The sequence below is a fragment of the Pagrus pagrus genome (genome assembly GCF_965226575.1).
Source record: "Pagrus pagrus genome assembly, chromosome: 15".
NCBI lineage: Eukaryota > Metazoa > Chordata > Actinopteri > Spariformes > Sparidae > Pagrus > Pagrus pagrus.
In genome coordinates this window covers 27,811,919-27,827,701 of record NC_140199.1, presented here as the reverse complement: position 1 = coordinate 27,827,701, position 15,783 = coordinate 27,811,919, and positions in this window count along the sequence as shown.

Sequence of the window (15,783 nt, the reverse complement as noted above, 5' to 3'; positions counted from 1 at the left end):
ATAAAAATATTTTTGTACTAGGGCTGACAATATAATGCGTTCATTTTGGTTATTAATTAGGCTATAGAAACAATAACGCGTTTTTTTTTTAAAAAGTAACGCAGATTAATCACATTCTATGATGCCCCTTGACTTTACATCACTTAACACATTCCCTTTAAGTTCCACAGGAGCTTTGTCAACATGATAGAGACAGATGACTAAACGTGCTGAGCATAGACCTATTGAATGGAAAAATTCCACTCCAGCCAGTGTTAAATAGAAGTAGCATTCTTTCTCAAACCAAGAATCGGTTGTGTTTAGTAATCAGAAGTTATAGAAGTTATACCATCGGACTGCCATTTTAGCATGATCAAGCATGGATATTCACAGTGATAGTGATAGCGATAGCCGTCACTCAATCATGAGGTCTTCTTGTGTATTAAGGAGCTGCATAGTTTATTCATGAATAAACTGTACTGTACATTTACTGCCACTAGACAACTTCATTGCTTTCCGTCTGCTACAGTGGTTAACAGCTTTCTGCTCTGAGCTCAACCGCCAACGTCCATCTCCACTCACTCACTACAAACTGACCTATTCTTAAAGGAGCCATGCCACTCCTAGAACAAGCTTGCTGAATGACATAAAAGTCCCAGATTCTACTGTAGTCCATTACATTTTAGCATCAGCTTAATTTTGTTTCAGCTTAAGCACATAATTCAGTTATTTGTCAAAAATTATAAAACATTGTAAAGAAAGATTAAAAAGAACCAAAACACACTGGAGTGGGGTTTTAAAGATAGCCCAGATGAAACTGTTGACAGGAGCACAGTTTTGTACAAACCGCACAGCAAGCAATTTTCATGCCATCGGAGTACTTCAACCTTGAAGTAACCCGCATTGTGCTGCCCATAGAGTGTGTGCAGTAGAGACTTCCATTAGTCGAGCAGCTCACTCAGTTTAGGGCTATACCAGTTAAATCCAGTTTTGTTTGAGTGGGAAAGAAATATTTTCATGGTACATCTCTTCTTAACTGACCAAAGGACTTCAATTCTGATAGTTGAAGAGTCACTTTACAGGGGTTGTGAGGCTTCTTTCACAATGTAAGCTCATGGAAAATCTTTTTGGTTCAGTGTGCATCACGTGATGTTGTTATTACACAGATTGGCCACTATCAAATTGGCTTCAAAGCCTGGTGCCCGTTCCTGGTGGCTTGTATCATGGGGGGGCATTATATCAACCTTAGCTGGAAAATCTCCATTAACTAGCTTTTCCATTTTCCTCATCAGCAAATAGAGTTTTCTTAGTTGTAAAGCAACTGGCCTGTGTTCAAACACAGGATTTAAATACACTAATGTTGGCATTAGCTCTGGTACAGTTAATGTCTTTCATCTGTCACATGATGAGAGTGATCAGTTACCCTGCTTGTTGTTATAGTTTTATCGGGATTTTCATTTACAAATTAAAATACTCAGAGGGATCATGGACCAATTAGCTTCTTCCCAACATAAATCATTCCTCAGTGAGTCTCTCAGTGTCGAATAAGATTTGATTGTATCTCTTCAAGGTTTATTATTTCCGGCCCAGATGAAGGCTGTCCCATCATGTTCTACATTTGGTTTCTGAAAGCTTTCTACCTGTATTAGCGTCTCAACCAAATCTGTTATTTCGTTCTCCATGTTGGTTGTTTTGTCCCGCACAGGTCCAAACTCAGGGAAAGACAGAAAGCTGACAGCTGTACTGTGTAGATAACAGGACCCTGGTTGCCATGGTGAGGGGATTTGATTGGCGGCTGGGGGGGGCGGGAGGGGGTTGATTGATAAGGACCCCCCTGCTATTCCAGTGACAGCTCCTGTCAGAAAGCCAGCTCGTCTCACATCAGATGTATCAACTGGTACAGCCCGCTCCCACCCCCAATACACACAAACACACACACACACACACACACACACACACACACACACACACACACACACACACACACACACACACAGTTTTCTAAAAGGAGGATGACACCAGTTTAAGAACACTACATTGTTACTTTGCTGCTTCAGCAAACTAATGGACAGCAAATGGATGCTGATACTGTAATGCTTCACTTTATCTTACAAAGAATGTATCGATGTGTTAATACATAATTCCTTGTGTTTGTATCAATACCCATTGTCTTTAAAATGTGTTTAAAGTATTCAGTGTTTTTCCCCAAAATGTTCTTCTAATCAGAGTACAAAGGCAGTCCATTCACACAAAGTCTATTGTTTAAGAGCAGGTGACCCATCATGGTGCAGGAAACTTTGCACAAATCACTGCACTTACATCAGTAACAGATGAGAGGCTTGAACAGTTTATCATTTGTGACTAAAATGTTCACCAAATGAAATATTTGCCATGTTCTCCAGGTGATTTTAGCTCAGCCATATTAGAGATTGTTGATACTGACTGAGCAATATCTAATGTTCAATAAAATAATCAATGTCCCAACACATCCAGCCTACCAGTCTCTCAGTGCACTAGCTTTGAGGTCAGGCAGGCCAGGTGTCAGACTGAGCTCCTGCGCTGGAAGCTATTTCAGTCTGCTGATAAGCACAAATATATGCAGAGGGTCCTACAACATGTTCTGCTAAGGTGAAGAGAGTTAACTGTCCAAATCAGAACAAATGGGCTGGATGAGGCATTCATAAAGTCACATCCTTTGGATTGTCACTGAAAATCTGACCCAAGTCCTTCACAAAGAAATCCACAGTCCTGCAAATGCAACAAATCATCCACAGGCTTGTGCTAGGCAGGACCCCCCTAGCAAGGTAATTAATAGACATAAATTGCTACAAATCGTTAAATGGAGCTCCTTTAATTATAATGAACTTTATCAGTTTCATCTTTGTGCCTCCAATACACAAACAGGACCAAGGTGTGTTTGGGTTCACCGCAAAACTAATGGGGTTTTTCCTCTGGCACCGAGTCAGACCAAGCCACGCTTATTCACTTTACTTTCGCAAGTTGAGAGGCGCCACACATAGGATGGGCCCTCTCCAGAGTTTGGTCTATGCGCACTTGGCACATCTCCAAGCAGGCTGTGGGGATGTCCCATGACCGCAGCCAGCCCATGACAACCCCCTTCTCTCACTCAACTCATGTCTGTGCAAGAAACCTGAGAGAAAAGTTTTTTAAATATCTGCTTTATTTTACTGTTTCATTGTGTTCGCTTTCAGGAAGTCATGATAAGCTTCCTGATTTTGCCGTTTCATCATAAAAGCTTTAAAATAACGAGGGAGTCATGCTATGCAGGGTCGAGGTGAAGTCTGAACAAGTGAGTCTTGAGTCTTTTGCGGAAGATGGCGAGGGACCCTGCTGTCCTGACATTGGTCGGGAGTTCATTCCACCACTGAGGCACCAGAACAGAGAAGAGTCGTGACTTCGCTGAGCAACCTTTGTTTGCTCTCAGCGATGGCGGTACCAGCCGGCCAGCTGATGTAGTGGAGCGAAGTGCTCACGCTGGGGCGTGTGGTCTGACTAGTGTAGATGGATGCACTTCCATTGTCATAGACCATAGTCATCTCTATGAGGCTGGACTGAAGCACAGTGGTGCTCTGAGCTAAATGCTGACATTGGCATGCTCACATGCTCATAATGCCATGCCATTTCATAATAATCATGCCTAAAAGAGAAAAGAAAGTACCTGGAAAATAATGCATGAATAATTATTATATTCATCACTATCATCACCCACTTATTATTACTGATTCCTGAGTTCTTGTGCAGTTACTGAGAAGATGCCAAATTTAAATGTTTCTTTTTTAAACAAGCCCAGAGTTTTCCAATCAGCTTCATGGTTGAGATCGTGTTGAATGCTGAGCTGAAGTCAACAAACAGCATCCTGATGTGACTGTGCTTTATACTCCAGGTGTGTGAGTACTTAGTGAAGAGCAGTAGAGATGGCATCCTCTGTGGATCTGTTGGTTCTTGTCCAGGCATGTCACATTAGAATCCATGATGGTTGAAACCATCATGGGCGCACCTGCTGCAGACTCTGCTGCTCACGTTACAACACGGGTAACAGATGAGGGCTGTGTGTGTGTGGCAGAGGTCCTGCTTCCAGCCCCTAACATAGTAGCAGTAGTTGGAGATGAAACGAAAGTCTGTTGGTGACCCGGGGTATGCCCTACATTCATTTCATCCTACGCAACCAAAATGTTTTTCCTACCAGCAGGACATATTTTGTGAAAGAATAGAAAATTCTGTCACCATCTACTCGCCCTCATGCCAGTTGAAAGGCAAAAACTCTGTAAGGACACACCCACACAGAGTTTAAAAGCCTGCAACTCCCCTCCAGTTGGTAAGAAGTACAGAAGCCTCTTGGGTGATAGGTAAACCACTTCAAGAAACTGAAACAAGTCCAATTGCCTACAATACAGCATTTAGAATTACCATTACCTGGATGACTAAGAACCTTCATCAACACGTTGCTTACCATTTTGGGAGGAATGCCCTTCAATTGGTATGGTAGTATGAAAGAACATCCAGAAAGCTGGCTGACTACAGGAACCACCTGCGCTTCAACTTGAGATGCAGGCAACACAGGATAATTCCTAAGAGCTTACGCCTGGGTTCCAGCATGAAAGGACACAGGGCCATAAGGATCCTTCAGAGGGCTCAAAACCAACTACTCAATGAAAAAGTGTGAGATTAATTTCACCATCGATGAACTCACTACTAAGACTGACCAAACATTTGAGGAACTAACATTACTGCTACCAAGCAATGTCCTAGAAAATATCTCCAAGTTTGTTGAGAAGGCACAAGCATCACAAAACACCAAAGCTAAAGAATGGCAGACACGAAAATTCCAAACATTACAAGCACAACACAGCACATCCGGACATACAATTGAAGTGGGTGGAAGACTTGTCCAACAGAGAGCTCACCCAACCAGATTAGGATGTCCTTGCCAAAGGACTGAACTTTGCAGTAACTCCAGAACAGATATCGGTAGTAGATCAGTCAGCCATCAGAAACAACAAGTTAGCAGACACAGAAGCAGAACAGCTACAGTTGAAGGTATCAGCTAATGGTATCTGCTAATGCAAAAGCACACCATCCTCACTACTGAGGAAAGGAAGGCCCTGGCATCACTCAAAAGAGGCCAGAACATAACCATCTTGCCGGCAGAAAAAGGGAGATGCACTATAGTGCCACACTCAGCGGACTACCACACCAAAGTCACTGATCTGCCTCGTGATACTAACACCTATGAGACACTGAGACCAGATCCTACCAGTAGCTACAACAACAAGGTTATAGAATATCTGCAAAAACTGGAGAAGGACAAAGCCATTGACAGGCCATTATATTACCGACTGTACCCCAGGGAAGCCATCCCATGTATCTGTGGACGCCCCAAGATACACAAGGAAGGAGCACCACTCAGACCCATCAGCAGCAGCATTAACTCAGTTACCTATAACATATCCAAGCACTTAGCCAGTATCCTAGCTCCTTTGGTCGGTAACACTCAACACCACATCAAAAACTCACAGGATTTCGCCAACAAGGTGAGAGAAATAACACTGGACTCAGACGAAACAATGGTTGCTTATGATATCACATCACTTTTTATTTGCATTCCTTCTTGGTGCCCTTCTTGGACTGGAGCACAAGCTGGGGGTCATCAGAACCCTAAGCCATCGGGCTGAGACTGTGCCCACAAAGAAAGAGGGGAAGGAGAAGGAACAGAAGCACATCAGGGGGGCACTTAAAACCTGTGGCTACCCAAACTGGACCTTTGTCAAAACCGCTTAAAGATCTAGAGCAGACAGAGAGACTCAAAACGCCAAAGGTCTACAATATGCACTACAATCTGACCAAACCTTAGTTTGTCTTGTCTCAATAGGCTCTGGACAAGACAGCAAACAAATAAATCAATCTCTGATATTCAGAAACCCATTAGCACTGCACCTCTTTGTTTAAGAGAGACTGTGTTAGTGTGAAAGTCAAGGAGGTGGATGGATGTGTAGCCTATGTCTTACTGTTAAACCAAGTGTTTTAGTTGCCTAACTGTAATTATACTTCAACAATAGTTTATTTGCTGTAATTGTGATCTTTTCTGTTACTGTAATGATACTGTAGTTGTGTGGCAAAGATAATGTAGAAAGATATTATTAGCTCAGCTATGGAGGACTCGTGTCCATTTGTTTTTTTGGTTGGTTGGCTGGTTGGTTGGTTTGTCTGCAGGATAAGACCTTTTTTTTTCATTTAGATCGATGCATTATTTCCTGAGAAACTAATCAAATGTAATAATAAATATTCATATATGTGAAGAGACTGTCTGATCACATGTTAATGTTAATGATTCCTCACAATTAACAATGATTTCCCATGGTAGGAAAAACAGATATATTTAAACATGCAACATTATTTATTTCTGTTAATCTCAATCTGTTTCAACATTTGAAGTCAGAGTTATCACATCTCTGATATTTTTGTGAATATCTTTCTTGACAGTTTTGTATTAATGAGCACATTTGTAGCATTTTATTCAAAAACACACCTATTATATTTTTCTACAAATAATCACTTCTGTAACATCTTTTAGGAAATCATTAACTGTCACATCTTCAAATCATGTCCCGTTTGTACAAACAACTACCTTTGTTACATTTTTGAACAAATCATGAACTCTGTCCCTTGTTCGTACAAATGATCAGTTCATCAACATCAGCTCTTTCACAATTTTAAATGAATCATATCACTTTTGTACTAATTACCAATCTGTAGCATTTTGACAAATCATCACATCTTTTACACTTTTTGAACAAATAATTTTCCACATATTTGAGCTCCTCCAATAGCACCTTGAATGTCCTGTGTTGTTTGGCTTTGGAGCAGATGCCATTTATGATCTTCACAACGGGAATCATCACATGATCAAAGCCGGTCACTGCACATATCACCTGCTGGTGAATGATGTAGTGGTAACGCAGAAATTTTGGGAAGTCTGTGTCACCTCTGCATAGCAAAATGAAGAGTGGAGATGACATCGGGACCATTCTTCTCGGTGTTTGCAATAATCATCATTGCTCCTTTCAAGACCTCCCTGTCCGAAAAGGCTTTCTTTAAATGTATCAAAAATTGTGTAGCTCTAAATTAATCTTCAGTTGCTTTTTGCGAATTTTACACCGGCCTTGTGAAAAAAGACTGCTGTTTGCCCAAAGCTGCCTTTAACTCACAGGTGTTTCTGCCTGCAGTGTGCTGCCAGGTGGGTAGCTAGCTTGGAAGTTTTTGTGACACGTACTGAAGTGTCTTTCCACATTGTGTCATTTTGCTGTCACCACAGTCACCCCACAAATGAGACACACACACTTCTCTAAAAAATAACTCTTCCTCCCAATCAAGTTTTCTTTCGCTTTTTCTGCCATGTTTTTCTTTAGTTTTCCGGGTAAAAAACGAGTCTAGCTCCCCATCATAGCTGTGTCCGCTTGCTTGTCTCAGAAACGACTGAGGTTTGTTTTGCGTGCAAAATTGAACTTTGACCCCAGACAAGGTCAGAGTTCATATATACATAAAACATTTTTGTTTTTAAAATTGTATATTTTATATTTTCATTTTCAAAACTACATCAATGCAAATGTTATTGATTAAAAAAGAACAGCAACACAATTAAATAAAATTTTTAGCCGAAGCTCCACGTGACTAGTGCTTTTTTTTAGAACATGCTTTATGTGTGACTCACGTGGTCTCTGCAGGCAACCAGGTGCCTGCGGGCACCGTGTTGGCTACCTCCGGTCTAGCTGGACAACATGGGTCTTTGCTCTGTAGGTCCTCGGGTTGTCAGCCTTTCTCAGTTATTAGCAACCTTCTCTGTCGCCACGCAGGCGTGATAGGCTTGCCGACAGGTCAGAGCAAAGATAATGCCTCCTTAACTGTAGCCCTCCTGCTACGTTAACCTCCGACACCCGCCAGGCATCCCATTACCACCACAGAGTATTCCATGGCTCTAGTGCTGCCCAAATACGGACTGGTGACTAACTAAGGCATCAAAGGCAGGTGGAAAATAAAGTATGTCAATATGCCTGTAGTATAAAGGAGGCAGAGAGGTCTTTCGGATGGATTTAATACCTCTTGGTTTCCTGTGGACTTTTTATTTCATTGCAATCAGTTTAATTTAATTACTTCTTCTAAAATAAGTCATAAAGCCTTAAGCAATAATTAAATTCATAGCAACAACAAACAGCTTGTGCAGAAAAAAAAATGCAAGTATACCACAAATTTGTATGTTTTAATTTTTAATATTATGTTAAATTATAATTCAAAAGAAGAAATGACACATTTTACCTCTTACTAATAAAATGTTGAATTTTGTTTTGAGCACACTAATGTACAGGTTGTAACCTGTTGGTTAGCAGTTACTGTGACCTCACCAGCCATTGAGTGATGTACAGAGTACTTTTCAGTTTTGGACAACCTCTGCAGCCATCCAAGTTTAGGTTTCTATGTTTACAAGGCATACTTGAGTCCTTTTCTGCAGCATGGATGTGAACTGGATACAGTGTCGGAGGTGGGGTCTTGTTAAGTCTGATCAAAGCTGCTCTGTGATGCATGAAGAAAAAAAAGTTCAACATCTGGGTATAAAATTGTTAATTTCTTCCGCATTATGCAGCCCATAGAGCGTGCGCACCACTGACTTCTGCCCGGCTGAGCACTTTAGTCTTACGCTAACTTGAATGCCAATAAAATTATTGAATTGTGCACCTCTTCTAGACTTTCCCAATGTTGTTGGACCGAATGGATAAAACATACTGATAGTGAAACAAGTAATTTTGCAGGGGTTGTAGAGCCACCATTTTCACTATGTCAGCTCATGGGATAAAGTCATTTAGGGACAATCAGCATCGATGCAAGTACATGGTTTGGCCACTATGTCAAATTGGCTTCAAAGCTCTGCCATACAAAGCAATGTAGATTACAGAGGCAAACCTGATTGCATGTGGTAGAGACGGAGAGCCATCTGAGATTTAGTAAATGTCAGACCACGTAATTATTTTGCCAGCCACTTTCTTGTTTTAACATTGTGTAACTATATGGCAGCTGTATCCTTGATGAGGGTTAGGGTTAATGAGAGATGAGAGACTAGATAGTCATTGTCTTCTATCAGAATTATATGCCCCTATTAGGAGTGACATCATGCCTATATGCTGTCTGGACTGTCTGGTCTCCACAAAAGGGTGCTGCTGGAAAAGGCGAGTTCATGCATGCACATATGAATGCATGTTCTGACAGACAGCTTAATTCACTAATGGTTGATGCTGTAGATTTGTCGAAAAAGCATCTTGCACCAGTGTTCATAGTATATACAGTTTGACATTCTTTACTCAGTATTGCAACACAGAAGCGAAATCTGCATGTCCTAGCAATGCGCTCAGTCGTCAGTTAGCTGTTGCTGTGGGGAACACCCATTCGGAGGCTCAAGGCTGAGGGGCTGTTTTCACAAATGTGTACAAAAATGATTTTATTCTCTTGTGAAAAAGGAGAGTATGCACAATAGCTGTAGTATCATTACAGTTTGTCTTTCCTTGCACAAAAGTGAGGAGAATTGAATTTTAGTTAACTTTAAAGCAAGTATATAAATAAATTCAAGATAATACAGATTTTGCTGAATGTGCATACTGTATGCCCTGTGATGTACACCGTGGAAAATAAAATGACAAATAAGTAACAATACATACACAATATTTCAAAAGAAATGGAACTTTACCACTTAAAACGGTGTGCAAAGTATGCTGAGAGCGTTTATAGCTCTACCACAAGCAGTTTCTCCAGGAATAGTTAACCAGTGTGAGCTGAGAATTTCACTCACCTGGAGTGCCATGCTGAAGCTGCCTGCTAAGCTCTGTCTGGACCATCCTTGCAGCTCCAGTTCTTTAGGTACTGTGCAGTGTTGTGCTCCAGCCTTAACCCCCAGAGCAGCGTATGGTAAAGCCATCAGGGCCAGCGTCCCTTTGAAGAGGGGGACCGAAAGAAACAACAGCTCTGAACACGATGCCGCGTCTCCCTTTTCTACAACTCACTTTTTTTTTCTTTTCCTCTTCGAAAAAATTCCTGCAAGACCCCATATTACTCTCTGCTTTTTCAATTTAATTCCTGTCTTTCTCCCTGCCCAAACTCTCCCACCCTGTTGGTCTCTCGTTCATTCCACTTAACCCTAAACTGCCTCTTGGTTCTGCTCTCCCTTTCTGTCTCAGCACCTTTCTACATTAACCCCATTACTGAAGGGTTTTCCTTCAAACAGATCAGTGTAAATAGCAATGGGCTGCAATGTGTCCCATTTTTTCAGTTACCATTTGGGGTATAAAATCACCTGACAGCATCACTATGGAACACTTTACACATGTACAGTCTCTCTTGTTCCTTTATGTACCGTAGCAGAAAATAGAATTGGAATAGCCACAGATTTCTCCTAAATGCTAGAAGTATGTGGTACTTCATAATAACAGAAAATTCCCTTTAATCTTCCTCCGACCGTTCAGTGTGTGTGTGTGTGTGTGTGTGTGTGTGTGTGTGTGTGTGTGTGTGTGTGTGTGTGTGTGTGTGTGTGACGTCTGTCAGAGATTTCACACATGCTGCTCCACTCAGCATCAGGCCCATTTGGTGGTCTTCCTCTCAGGAATGTGCAGACTGTCACCTGATGTTGTCCTGTGTGCTCACAAATGTCATTGTCATGAGACGCTGTCATATTAGCTTACACTTAAGTATGTAATTGAGTGGCAAATAATGAGATATCAGTATCAGTGCTAAAGATTCTGCTGATTGCTTGTTTTTTTGGCATTTTCATGCAAGAGGACAATAGTCAACCATTATTCATTTAACATGCTTTTTCTTTCAATTTTGGCATTCCATCCAATCGAATAGTGCCTACACCACATGTATGATGACTGTTCACAGTGGATTATTAAGAGTAACAATTAACTAAATGAAATACTAAATTCCTTTCATCTCCTTGTACCAGTGTGGAGGCAGAAATTCCCAGTCCTTGCTAACATAAAAGTCCTCAAGTGCCCAAGAAAGCACTAAGGAATAGAATTAATCAGTACAACTGCACTGTATTAATCAGAGAGAGAACAATAATTCATGAACAGCTGGAGAGGCAATTTTGATTCGCTTTACAAGGATCGGGTAATGCTCTGCATTAGCAGCTGCGCATTAGTAGCTGTCATACACACACAGGTGTTACAGTGCTTCTTGACCTCAGGTGCCATTTTAGGTGTACTTTCTCCTGGACACGCTGCAATCTGATTTCATACAAAGAGGACAGACAGGGAGGTGTTGAGTTGCAGGTGACAAAATTAATCTGTGACCCAGTTATCAGTGCCATGCTCATACAAAGACTAACTGAATCAATTTGACTCACCAAGGTGTGTGTTGATTAGAAACTACACATCTCCATCTCTCTCAATCCACAACACACACACACACACACACACACACGCACACATACACACACACACACACACACGCACACATACACAGAGCTGTGGTTGGGGAAATTTAGGACCAGTTGGGATTTAAATCAAGTGAATAAACCCCACCTCACATACACACACACACACACACACACACACACACACACACACTCCTCACACCATGAGTCCATCAGTGTGAACCAAGCACCTTCCGCCTTAAACCCACGCTGCTCGCCTCGCCAACTGTGGGAACAGTTTCCCATGGTGGTTTATACTCGTCTACCTCACCACCTTGCCCACGCATCAATGTGTGTTGGGGAAGTGGCTATGCTTAGTACTTTGTGTGTGTTTTTAGTTCTATATTTGATGAATATCTGGGTGCTGATGTAATGGCTGATTATTTCTAATTTGTGTGTGTTAGTGTGCATATTGTGGACACACATTTCCCTCTGCATGTGTGCATTTAAAAGCATAGTAGAATGTTGTAAAATAGTTCACACGTGTGTTTTAGTACATTTGAGTCTGTGTGTGACAGTGCATGTTTATGTTATTAAATGTCCTTGATTATGGATGTTCATTTGTGTAAATGTGACATTCACGTATAAGTGTGTGGTCGTATATGCATTTATGTGTGCGTGTACTCACAGACTGGTTGCTGCAGGGCTCTGTGTGTGTGTGTGTGTGTGTGTGTGTGTGTGTGTGTGTGTGTGTGTGTGTGTGTGAGTGTGAGTGTGAGTGTGAGTGTGTGTGTGCATGTGTGTGTATAGAATGTATGTGAAGCAGCCCAGCAACGTCCAGGGGACTGAAGTTAAGGCGGAGGCAGCACTAGCGGCAGGGGTGGGAGACCCCATTGCATTTGTGTCTCATGTGTGCTTACATTAGTGTAAAACATTCCAAAAATCAGGTGTAAGAGTGCAAGTGAGTGTATTTTTGGCTGCATTTTTGCAATGCACCAAAGCAGAGCCAGCCATGTAAACTGTACTGAGTGATGAATTTACAGTATTGGTTGGTCAAGTGTTAGAATTTCCCCATTGGCCGTTGCTCTTTCAAAATAATTAGGCGTGAACAATCCTAAATTATATCCTCAGGAGGCTTTTAAGATTTGTTCATGCTTGCGCGAGAACCCATTGCACAGGCCTCCACTGATGGTACGTGAGCTACGAGCACATACACAGGTATTTTTGCTCAGCATGCTGTCTGTTGTAGTATGCTCAGTAAGGCTAGGGACCATACAACAAAATGTTCTGTGAAGAAGCAAGAATTCAGCCGCTGTTACTAGGGGTACACTATATTATTATATTTATATATTCATGGACACTTAATTGCTGTTATTAAAGCCATGTAAAGAAATTCAATTCTGATAAAACAAAAGTCAAATATCTTGTAAACAATTTGATTTTGCTGTCAAAATGGTATTTACTCAAATGCCCAATTTTTTCATGGCTTTGAAGCATTCATTTGTGGCAATATTGTTCTCAGTTGTATTGTAATAGACTAATGTCATGTTCAACAGACGCTTATGTGAACTGTTGTTTTAATCAAAGTGAGAAAATTAGAATAGCACTTAGTAGCGCACCTACCTCCGCCAAGGTCCAACAGTCCCCTTTAATTCAATAATCCAATATCAAACTCGATAGACCTGTATCACTATAAATCTTAAATCACCCATAACTGCTGTACCTTAATTCAAGCTCAGAGGAGCTCAGCTTCAAGGATCCAATTACCATTTTTTAAATCCAGATCCATGCATTATTTCCTGAGAGATTGATAAAAATGTCTAGAAACACCCTCTCACAATGTTATATTAGATGAGAAAAAACTTGCAGGACCTTCACTTGCGGGACCTTCACAGAGCTTTACAGTGAGGCGTCTTGAATTACGTTTTGAAGAGCATAATTGCCATACATGGTCCAGCCATATACTCTATATACTTATTTACAAGGCACAGACTGTTGGAGCAGCATGCTTACCTTAAACAACAGTTAACACATCCAACAGCATTATGCATGGCTTTAATAACACGGCATTCAACACCTTTCAAAACGCATCACACACACCCAACAGCCAACAATTTGGATAGCAAGACAAGATAAGACTAGACAAACGAACAAGCAAAAACAAACTGGGATATTGCATTGTATGTTGAGGGTGTTGAAGGGCCATTTGTGTGTGTGTGCGCGTGTGTATGTGTATGTGTGTGCATGTGCATGCATGTGTGGGGATGCAGAAAAGGGGAGTATGGCTGTCCTCCACTACCCTCCTCTACACCCCTTAATTCAGTGGCATTCTTAATTCTTAATGTTATGAAATACTAATCACACACCCAGCCAGGAGAACCGCCTGAGCCAATGGGAGGCGGCTTGTGTATGTGGATGGTCAATTCATTCATTCATTCATTCATTCATTCGGGGGGTTTTTACTTCTTTTCTTCTTTCGTCCCTTCAGGGAAGAAAGAAACTGGGGCAGGGGACAGGACCCGAGAGGCTGGGAAAACAGATGAAAATAAAAAAACAAAATAAATATTGGAAAGGAACTGGGAGTGCTGTAACAATGTTCTGTGTATGTTGCTATAACGGGCTGTGTAAGGACCCAGTTGCAGCACACAGGATACAAGGAGTTGCTGGTAATGATGTTTAATGACAAAACTTAGCAGGAACAGGGCAAGACAGGTAATGATACAGAAAAGTCTCTGGTCACTGGTGTACCAGCTGATATGGCAAGCCGAATCTGACTGGGAAGCAAGTGAGTGAGCAGTGGAATTTGCCCAAACACACATACAGTTCAATACAACCTCAGACAGTGGTACCAGGCACGAGTAGGCAGACGACGTGGTGGTGAAGGCTGAGGATCAGAAAGCCAGCAGGTGGGTTTTCGCAGGGTGCACACATAATAGCAAAATGTGGCGACACAGTGAGAGTCTCTGAACCACAGGAAACCACAGGTAAACTGACTGAAACACTCACAATGTAGCGTTGTGGTGGAAAGGTTACGCCAGGCAGCCACAGGCAAAACACGAACCAAGGATGCAGCAGAAAATCTCAAGGCCGGGGAAGGAAGGTTGGCGCATTTACCAGTAATCAGATGAGTCGAGTAGGTGAGAGGTAGGCAGGGTCGACAACAGGAAATCAGTCAAGAAAAGTGCATGAGTGGTGAAGAACAATCTGGCAAGGAGTCTCTGTGAGGCTGGGGTATATATACTGGGACAATTGGTGATGAGGAGCAGCTGTGAGAACAGGTGAGTGGAGTTGGCTGATCACAGTGCAGGCAGAAATGAGCAAGTGACAAGTGATGCAGAACTGACAGTGCTGGTGTGCTGTGAATTTTGTTTGTATTGTTTGTATACAATCAAATAGTGTAAAGTTTAGATACTATAATTATAATGATAATATTTATAATAGAGAAAGTATCTTTAATGATGATGACGATGATGATGATGATGATGATGATGATGATAATAATAATAAGAAGAAGAAGAATATTTTCAGTTTCTTTTGTAAAATTGTAACGATACCATTAACTGCAATTATATTATTGCTATCATTACATCACCATCAACATCATCAACATTTAATTTTCATCATGCTATATGTACAATTAACAATAATCTTATCATACATTAAAAACTAAAGTGATAGTATAATTTATTAATAATCATAATAATAGTCCAGTTGCCTAAGATACAGCACTTAGATTTACAATGACCTGGATGACTGAGAACCTTCATCAATAATAATAATAATAATAATAATAATAATAATAACAACAACAACAACAACAACAACACCAAAAATCATGATAATAACATACCAATAAAAAAGTAAGAAGAGAGAGAAAAATAAATATAAATTAAAAAAAAATGTAACAAAACAAATATAAAAAAATATATAAATAATAGACTATAATTAAAAATGATTCACATAATCATATAATTATAATAATATGATGTAATATAATTCACAAATTATAAGTTTTCACCACTATGATAAATAGGTATATAGATAATATATATTAATATAGCAATAAAAGAAAGCGAAAAAGAAAGAAAGAGAAATATATATGTGTGTGTACATGGATTTTTATGACCTCTTATAATCAGTTTATATGTGAACGACCTGCCACTTGCGTGCCCTGAAGTCAAAACCCAAATGTATGTGGATGACACGACTCATTTTTGCATGACAGACAGACATGAAGTGGCAGCCAAATTAACATCAGCAATGGCTAAGATTTCCAATAGGCTTTCAGAGTCTTGCCTGGCACTTAATGTGAGTAAGACTGCTTGTATGTACTTATATATGAGGAAAAATGGAAGCCAATCAGATATCTTTGTAAAGGGTGAAATGATTCA